This window comes from Rhinatrema bivittatum, chromosome 2 (assembly GCF_901001135.1).
Source record: "Rhinatrema bivittatum chromosome 2, aRhiBiv1.1, whole genome shotgun sequence".
Classification (NCBI taxonomy): Eukaryota; Metazoa; Chordata; class Amphibia; order Gymnophiona; family Rhinatrematidae; genus Rhinatrema; species Rhinatrema bivittatum.
Window position 1 is genome coordinate 559793559 of NC_042616.1, and position 9814 is coordinate 559803372.

Below are 9814 nucleotides of genomic sequence, written 5' to 3' on the forward strand. Positions count from 1 at the left end.
ATACTCCTGGACCCAATGGCTTCAAACGGACAAGATGGCATTCACAGGTGCTGCCGCAAGCCCAGAAGGGGACACTGATGAGGAGGGATCAGCTGATGAATACCCATCACCTGATCATTACCACTCTGTCATGGAGGAGGGGGAAAGAGGAGGAGACGAAAACCCAGCCAACACAGAATTTGTCACACACACGAGACATATGATGGTATGCAGTTGTTGAAGGAAAAGGAAGTTCGGCAGAGGGATACCCAATCTCAGGACTGGAGGAGGATGTCCAGCCCACTTCAGTTGAGAGGCACATGCTGTAATTAAATACTAGAGTGGTGAAGGAGATAGTGGTCCAGGAATGACATCAGCACATGAAGAGTGTTGTATAGGAGGAGATGCAGGGCATTTGGCAGGATTTGAAGGGTATGTGGGAAGAAATGCAGGCCAAGACTGCAGTATGGAGGGAGATGCTGGAGTTTCTTCTGCCCTGCTGGCAGCTCCCCATATATTGCTTCGCCATTACCCATAATGATTCAACCTCCTCATGTGCCAACACCACCCTTACCAATGTTACCTCTATCAAAACCACCACCAACATAAAGAGAGGCTTCTCATTTCTCCGAAGGCACAGGTGGGATCCTCACCCTCTGCCAGGATGGGCACGGCTTTAGTTAGTATGGTGGCTGAAGAGGAGAGGTTCTCCACTGTCCCCATGCCATCTCCTCTGCAACCTCACATTCCCTCGATGGAGCAACATAGCCATTCAGGCCCCTCCTGCAGCTATCAAACTTTATCACTACTTTCAGTTTCCAGGCCTCCCCCACAAGGGCACAGTCAGCAGTGATTGAACCCTGCTTTGGAGGAATACATTTGGGACAGACAAAGCCTGTAGTGCTTCAATACTGAAAAAGAGGGTGGCCAAGAAAGCATTGATTGTATACATTTTCCTGCACATCTGTCACTCATGTAAATACATGTGTCTTCACCTTCTAAACTGACTTTGTATCAGAGTGATCCTTTCCTATATAGCTTGCTGTCCAGGCAGCAGAAATATGTTTTGAGAAGGCCAAAGGCTCTCTCAATGATGCTCTGGTTGCTGATAAGCTCCGTTGCAGTGAATATCTGCAGCAGTCTGTGGGTTATCTAGATGGATTATGAAGCAGGTTTTTAGGGATATCTACTGTCACCTGTGGGGTTGTTTTTTGGTCAAGGTTGAAGCAGTCCTCCAGGGTCAATGCTATCACTCTACCTAGATATGATGAAGACTAAAAGAAGTTAGATGCTGTATGGTGAGAAATACATTTCTACCTGGAAGCCAGCCCTCGGTAATGTGTCCTTCTTAGAAGAAATCATGAATTCCTGACTGTGAGAGGATGTGGGCATCATGATTGGATCCTGGAAACCTGGCCTTGATGTCCATGATGATCCTTTTTGCATTGCAGACTACCTGCAGATTCAGTAGTGGTCTCATTGGTTCATTTTGCCCTAATAGGGTAAAATAGAGTGTAATCGATAGCCTCCAAGACAGAAAGGAAGCTTGCAATATGGAAGATATCAGTCATTATTTATTGTTGTTGCTGTCTGCTTTGAGGGAAAAATATATAGTGCTGTGTTTTCCTGAGAAATTTAGCTAGGAATTGTCAATGCATATGGAAGTGGCAGATTGGCTAACTCTAGCTGTGATCACTAGAGGTGTCTGGAAGGTACCAGTGGCCAAAAAATATCTGAGTGGTAGTAACCTTGGAAGTGTACTGGTAAGGCTTGGCCCTTATGTTCCACTTCCCAGTATAGTCCAATTTTTCCCAGTCACACTTACTCCTCCCTCTAACTACTTGCATAGGTAGAATGTGGTTTCTTTGTTGAATCTGAACCTGTACACAATTTGCTCCTATGACATATCCAAAAACCGGGTCCTAGTCCTGTATAATCTCTGCGGTAGATATAAAAAATACATCTATTATCTAAATTTGCTGGATAGAGTTATCTAGCTAATTTACAGGGTCATTTATCACTAGGGCCTTAACACGCACATTATCGCAAATGAGGACCATTAGCATCTGGTGTAATACAGCAACACAGGATTTAGCACAGGAAATAACTACAGCTATCCTGTCATTTTCCTCATGACAGGCAGGACTTAATGGACTTGAAGAGAGGTTTCTATGCCTTTGCACACTTTCCCAATGTAATCGGAGCTATCGACTGCACTCACGTGACCATCATACCACCCTGTCAGAGGGAGGAAATATACTGCAACAGAAAACAGTTCCACTCCATCAACGTACAAGTGGTGTGCGACGCTCAAATGCACATCTTGGACATGGTGCCAAGGTATCTGAGAGCTGCGCATGATTCCTTTATACTTAGGCAATCAGGCCTATTTGACAATTTTGAGGCTGGCCTGTACGGTGATGCTTGGCTTGTAGGTAAGACCTTGTTTCTTTATCATGTACATCAATGCTTTTCCATATGTGGATCATGTCACCAAACAGGGCATGGCTACCTGTGGTGGAGGATGCGATTGGTGGCATAACTCATCCGATTTTCAGTTATGTATGCCCCACATTGTCCAAGGTTATGCCTTTCTTAATCTAAATTTCTAAGTGCTAGCAAATGTTTGTGAGAGCAGAAGGCACATGGACTAAAGTCTGAATGCACTATATGCATTGCATGCATTAATGTCTTACAAGGCCCCATTTCTATCCTCCCCTTCAAAGCTGTAAGAACGTGCATGTGCATGTGAATCGTGGCCTGTGTACACTGCCGGCAGAGCACTTTCACATGTGGCCAGTTGTTGATGGGTCATGTGCATTGTACCCTATACTTTCTGTACTGCTTCATGCACATTTATCACAAGCAGTGTGCAGTGCATGTTGCAGAAGTGCTCTATTTTCTGCATTTCCATGATAGTAAATAACAGCCACTGCCTGAAGAACCCCATTAGCTGGTACAACATGTTTCTGTACTCTTATGCATATACAACCCAGCAAAGGGTACATAGCTGTACCCTTTGCTGGGTTGTAAGGCCCTGTCATACAAGCCCTGCATTGCTAACATCAGAGGCTGTTGTAATGCACATATCACCTCACTTTGTGTATATGTTGGCAACACGTGTAGCAAAGAACAATAATACTAATATGCTCTCCGCCAACCCACATCACGTTTCACGCCTCAGCAAAGGGGCTGAGTAGGTTATATACACTTACTGGATGTTGTGGTTTGCCAGTCAAATCTGAAGGTAACAAACCATACATTCATGCTTTACTTCTGTCATTGCCGCAGGAGACTCAGGGAACAGTTGCAGGCCCTGGCTACTCACCCCCATACACATGCCTAACATGCCGGCTGAGCTGAGATACAACGAGGCCTTAAATGCTACCCGCAATGTCATAGAGTGCACCTTCGGCCTTCTGAAAAGTCGGTTTCTCTGTTTGGACAAGATGGGTGGAGCTTTAAAGTATGCCCCACCAAAAGTAGCAAAGATTGTCTTGCTGTACTGCATGTTCCATAATGTGGCTATATAGCACAGACTAATGGACATACGTCCTGATTTGCCATGAGACCCCCCTTGTCTCCTTGCTGGAGACCAGGAGAATATGCTCAGTGGCAGGCAGATTCTCCAAAACCTTATACAGGCACACTTTACCTGATATGGGTCATGTTCCTATTACCCTTCAAGGGTATGTGTGCCTTAGGGCAGTTAGCTGCTGATGTCATGTCTTTCATTGTCTTTGTGTCAATTCTGGGCTCAGTATGTCAGCATGTGCCATAGTAACAGATATGGATGCTGATGATTTTGTTTTCAACTGGAGGTGAACAGTGTACTTCTAATAAAGTACTGACAGTTATCAAGATATGCTACACATGTGGCTGCCACCATGTGTTGTGCCTGCTATTCACAGACATTTAATAAAGTCTATTGCACTCGTTGCCATCTCTACCACATTGTGGCCTTAAAACATCAACAGTGTCTGACATTATCAGCCTCACATGCAGAAGGAACCCTGTCCCACATGCTCCTGCACCCTGAAGATAGACAGCAGTACTTATGTATTAATTTTAATTTATAACGGAAGGTCCTATGTGCATGTGAATGCACAAAGTAGCATGCAGAAAGATGAAATGCACATACCTATATACTCTTTTTCAATTGTTTACAGATGTGCAAGAGAACTTTCTCCTCAATCATGGCTGTGGTTTTTGTGAAAAACACATTAGGACAGAGGTCACTCAGCAACGGTAGATCATGACAACAGAGAGCAAACAGTACAATGTAGACCTGCATACCAGTGTGCTGCATATGAACAAACAGCAATCATGTAACTCCCATGGCTGCAGGTATACAAAGTGTTAATGTTGCTGCCATTGCCATTAAAAAACAACATGTACATACTTCTCATTCTGGACAGCCAGCCGCATTATTGCACATATCAAACAACTTTGGAATCAGACCTTGCAGTACTGGCTGGGTTAAAGGGAGAGTGCTATGTGGGGAATGTTTTCCTATGTGAACAGCTGCTTCAAATGTACTTTTAGCATTCCAGAATGCATGTTACCCTGCAACGGATGTTCAAGAAATCAGTGTCTTCCCTTTTGTTATGTTGTGTTCCAGGCGTCCCCTCTTTTGAAAGATGCAAGAGTATGCACTCGCAGATGAATGAATACAGGAAAGTGCTTATTCTACTGTCCTGCCTTCAATTTTTCAGTTCTAGGGCTCTGTGGCTGTACACTTCATAAAGTGTAACTACAGCCATATATCTGCTCCAAAACGTTTGACCCAATGTAGGGCAATGGTTACAATACCTTTTACTTCTCTGTAACACATAGGTTCAGTGTCATCTGCAGATGGCAGGTTTCAGGAACATTATAGTGGGTTACGTCTCAGTGATAGTCATGTCTTCCTGCATTACGCACATCCGTTTGTTCCCTACACATAAGCACTATCAGGCCAATACAGTACAGTGCGCTCCGGTGGAGCACACTGTTAACCCGTGCTTGAATGCGTGTTTTCGACGTGCTAGCTTTACCCCTTATTCAGTAAGTCGAAAACGCGCGTCCAACCCCCCCCCCCCCCGAAACTAATAGCGCCCGCAACATGCAAATGCATGTTGATGGCCCTATTAGTTATTCCCGTGCGATTCAGTAAGTAAAATGTGCAGCCAAGCCGCACATTTTACTTTCAGAATTAGCACCTACCCAAAGGTAGGCGTTAATTTCTTCCAGCACCGGGAAAGTGCACAGAAAAGCAGTAAAAACTGCTTTTCTGGGCACCCTCCGACTTAATATCATGGCGATATTAAGTCGGAGGTCCCAAAAGTTAAAAATAATTAAAAAAAAATTAAAAATTTAAAATCGGCCCGCGGGTCGCGGGTTGAAAACCGGATGCTCAATTTTGCCAGCGTCCGGTTTTCGAACCAATGGTTGTCAGCGGGTTTGAGAACCCACGCTGGCAAAATTGAGCATCGGCTGTCAAACTCGCTGACAGCCGCCACTCCTGTCAAAAAAGAGGCGCTAGGGATGCTCTAGTGTCCCTAGCGCCTCCTTTTACCGTGGGCCCTAATTTGAATATTTTTTTTTACTGAATCGCGTGCAGAGGAGAGTGACTTGTGTGCGCGCCGGGAGAGTGGGCACTTGCCCGCTCTCCCGCGACTTTTACTGTATCGGCCTGTATCTGTATGTGTATTATACCTCAAAACCTAGCAGTGTAAACAGTGCATCTGTTCTTTCACAGGCCTTGTAAAGCACATACATTGATAGAACCTTCTAAAAAATGCTACAGATGTGACAGGACCAAATGCAGTCCTTTCTTTTCCATGCTAAATGACTTTTTGGCTGATTCTCATGTACATGCCTGTCATGACATGTATGTACTGCTAAAGAAGAGTTGTACTGTACAGTGTCCTAGAACTCCAGTTACACATTATGAATTCCACATACTGAGGTGGCCTGTTCTATGAGTATTGCATGTTCTCTTTCCACAATGCTGTGAGGCAAACAGGTTGTGACTGTACATGCATACTCCATTGTAAAGGCCACTGTGTACTTATAATATAGGGCAGCTCCTGTTTGCAAGTATCTGATGTGCTACCCATGCTTTATCATTTCCTTTATTTGTACGCATCTTCACAAACACTCTTTTACTGCCACGGAATTTTCCAGTAAGTAGGGGTGATATATGTCATTGACAGTTGATCAGATGAGGAGGTATACATATTGTCTGTGGAGGAATGAGTGACAGCAACTATTGACATGTAACCATAACCTCTGAAACACCTTCTTTTTATATTTATTACTTATTATTTTTATATACTGACATTCGATCTCAATTGAGATATCACACCGGTTTACATTCAGGTATTGTAGGTATTTTTGTATCCCCAGATGGCTTATAATCTAAGTTTTTGTACCTGAGGCAATGGAGGGTAAAGTGACTTGCCCAAGGTCACAAGGAGCGACAGTCCACTGCTCTAACCACTAGGCTATTCCTCCTCCTCCCATTTTTATATACTGTAAAGGTTAGCTGCAACATAAGCCATGCTATTATATCTGTCCAGGGACCTTAGTACCTACTTCCTGATGGTAACTGTGGAAGTTGTTGCCACACATTTGGTGTGTGGTAACCTTTCTTGCTGTGTGACAGCACCCTATTATATACACCTTGGTTCATAGCAGCTTAATAGCAAAGTACATGAACTTACACTGTGTGTAGCACAATTGTGAAGTATCACGTTTGGGATAACTGTAATGGAGTAGTTATGTTATGCACAGAGTGTGCATGTGACAGTCATTCATATGTATAGTTGTACAAATGGTGTTACAACTGTGAAGCCTCTTTAACAACCATTCATGTCACAGTATATCTGTACTGTTTGTTCAGGGTCAGAGATGTGCGTGGTGACACCTGTGGTATCCAGGATACATTGAAAGGTTAAGTACAGTTTTTGAGGTTTCTCTCCCCTTCCAATGACTCACTGTGCAATCTCCTTCCTGGAACTAATTGAAGTAGGGCACATAACATCATGCTTATAGGATGTCCAGCCTACCCACACTGAGATATGCCACTGACCCTTATGAATTCCTCAAGGGTGTTTGAGACAGGCAACAATAAGCTGTTTCATAGTAAAGATATATTGCAGGGAACAGGCACTTAAATGAGTACATTCTGCTGGACAATACCCAAGATACATTTATTTATTTATTTATTTATTTAAAAATGTTTATATACCGCTTTTACAAACATAGTTTAATCAAAACGGTGTACAATATTTCAAGAAAAAAATCAAAAATAAAAATAAAAATAGATTAAAAATAAAATAAAAACTATTAAAATTACAGAAATATACTAAATGAAAAATAAAAAACAATAATTAATGAAAAATACAACATATATTTACTTAATAATATTAATAATAGTAAGGTGCCGTATGTTAATTTGAGGAAGAATGGTTGAAGATATATATTGTCGCGGGTCACGTATGACATCACTCACAGGAGGGTAGTCCAGCGCCGCACTGTCCCCGAATCACTTCTTCCCCAGGGATCTCCGCTACCGAGCACTGCCACACTCCAGTTTTCCAGGCCTTGACGTAGGTCTCCAGGCCCTTGCAGAGTCTGCACAGGTGCCGGGAGAACTGCCTGGCAGCCAGTCCAGCCAGGTTCCCCAGCAAATACAAAACAGTTTGTAGACAGTATGTAACAGTCTTTTGTTTTATAGCACCCTCCCCAATGACTACAGGTGGGTCACAAAACAACTCGCAGTGGGTTCAAACAAACCTCCACCTGTAAGGGGCAAACACTGCCTGGCTTCTCTAGCCAGCAAAAACCGCCCTGCCTGGGAGTTGCACAACCCGCCCCAACTCACCTCAGTTGTGCAGCAGGTTACGGCTTTCCCATTCCTTTAACAAAAACATGGTGCAGCAAAATAAAGTAAAATATCCCAAACATACAAAATCCCCTCCCTTTTCAGCAGTGCCACTCATTCCGTTTCCATGCTGGAGTCCGCGGCTTCCTCTGCTGGGGCATCTGTGTCCATTTCCTCCTCCTCCCCCAAGGAGCTCAGCCTTTCTGGCCAGTCGTACCACTCCGGTATGCCCTCCTCCTCCAGCACCGTTAGTTTGAGTGTGTCTGAGTCACAGGGGCTCGGTCTCGCTGCATACTCAGCATCCTCTCTTGCCCATTGGCTCAGCTGTGCCTCCATGAATCTGGGAGTAGTAGCCCCTTTTCTGCTCCCCGGCACCCTCTGCTGCTTAACTCGGCTCTGGGTTCTCCCAGGATTGATCCAGCCTGAGTTTTCCTGCCTCAAAGCTGGCTGCACTTCATCACAATATGAAATCATACCATAATGCAGGCAAGCACGCAGCATGTACATTTGGCAGTCTATTCCTTTCTGTGTGTGGGTGGGGGTGGTTATTACCTCCTGGCAGCCTTCACTTCTCTCAGAAGTATGTTGAACATGCTATTACTGAGCTCCTTATCAGTATATGTGTTGTGTCTCTCCATATGTTATTATTGAATAGCAATAGTATCAATGAACCCAATGTATACAAGAAATCAGTAAACACTAAATCATATAATCTCGATCATACCATAGAGTTTGTCTATGCAAACATAGTTTCAATATCTATATATAGATAATATGGATGATTTTTAACACTTGATGGTCACTTTGAGATGTCAAAAAGTATTCATATAATCTCTATGTAGATATTGAAACTATTTTTGCATAGATAAACTCTATGGACTATTGAATAGCATGCACAGTTGGCATACAGGTAGGCACAGCAGGCCACCTTAACACACCATCTGTGCATTGTAAAAAAAAAGGGCAGTGAATATGTGATGCCTATTGCCCCATTTCAAACAGTGTACTGTGTATAGTTAATACAGGGTTTGTTTTGTACCCAGGGAACAGTGTTTGTTTCTGCCTTCAGTGTAAGCATGTATGCGTACAGCTATGTGGAAAAACATATAAACATGCACATAGCTGCATGAATGCATACTTGGAAACACTGAAGACACTGTAAAAGGAAAATCATTACATCTTATAACACATGGAAGTAGTTCATTGTTTGCCATTAGTAGTTAATGAATTTGTGCATGGCATTATTATTATTATTATTATTATTATTATTAATAAAGGCTTTTATATACCGCCTTTCTTGATACAAATCAAATCAACTCGGTTTACATTGAACAAGCAGTAGCTATAACCAACCAATAACAAGAGACAATTTGAAGGAGTATAAAGTTACATTATAACAAGGATGCGTTAACTTGGAGTAGGAAATAAGAAGAGGAACGAAGATAGAGTATAATATACAAGGGAGTATATGAGGGAGGCAAGGAGCCGTCCTCATGATAACTTGTAAGCGTTCTTATGATAACTTATATATACATGATTTAGCGCTTGTTTATTTACATGATTGCTGGGACAATTCTAAGTCAGGCTGTTGGACTAGTGGCGGGGAAGGCTCGGCAGAACAGCCATGTCTTTAGTTTCTTTTTAAAAGTTAGTAGACAAGATTCCTGCCTGAGGTCCGGAGGCATGGCGTTCCAGATGGAGGGACCTGTGATGGAGAATGTCCGGTCTCTGATGTTTGAGTGTTGTACAACTTTAATAGGAGGAACATGTAAGGATCCCTTGTAGGCGTCCCTTAAAGGTCTGGCCGTCGAGTGCAGTTTGAGGGAGTGTAGCAGATCAAGGGGGGTCTGATGGTGAATATATTTGTGGATAATTGTAAGTGATTTATGAAGAATCCTGAAGTGTACTGAGAACCAGTGAAGATCTTTTAGAATGGGAGAGATATGCGCTCTCCGATTGGTATGT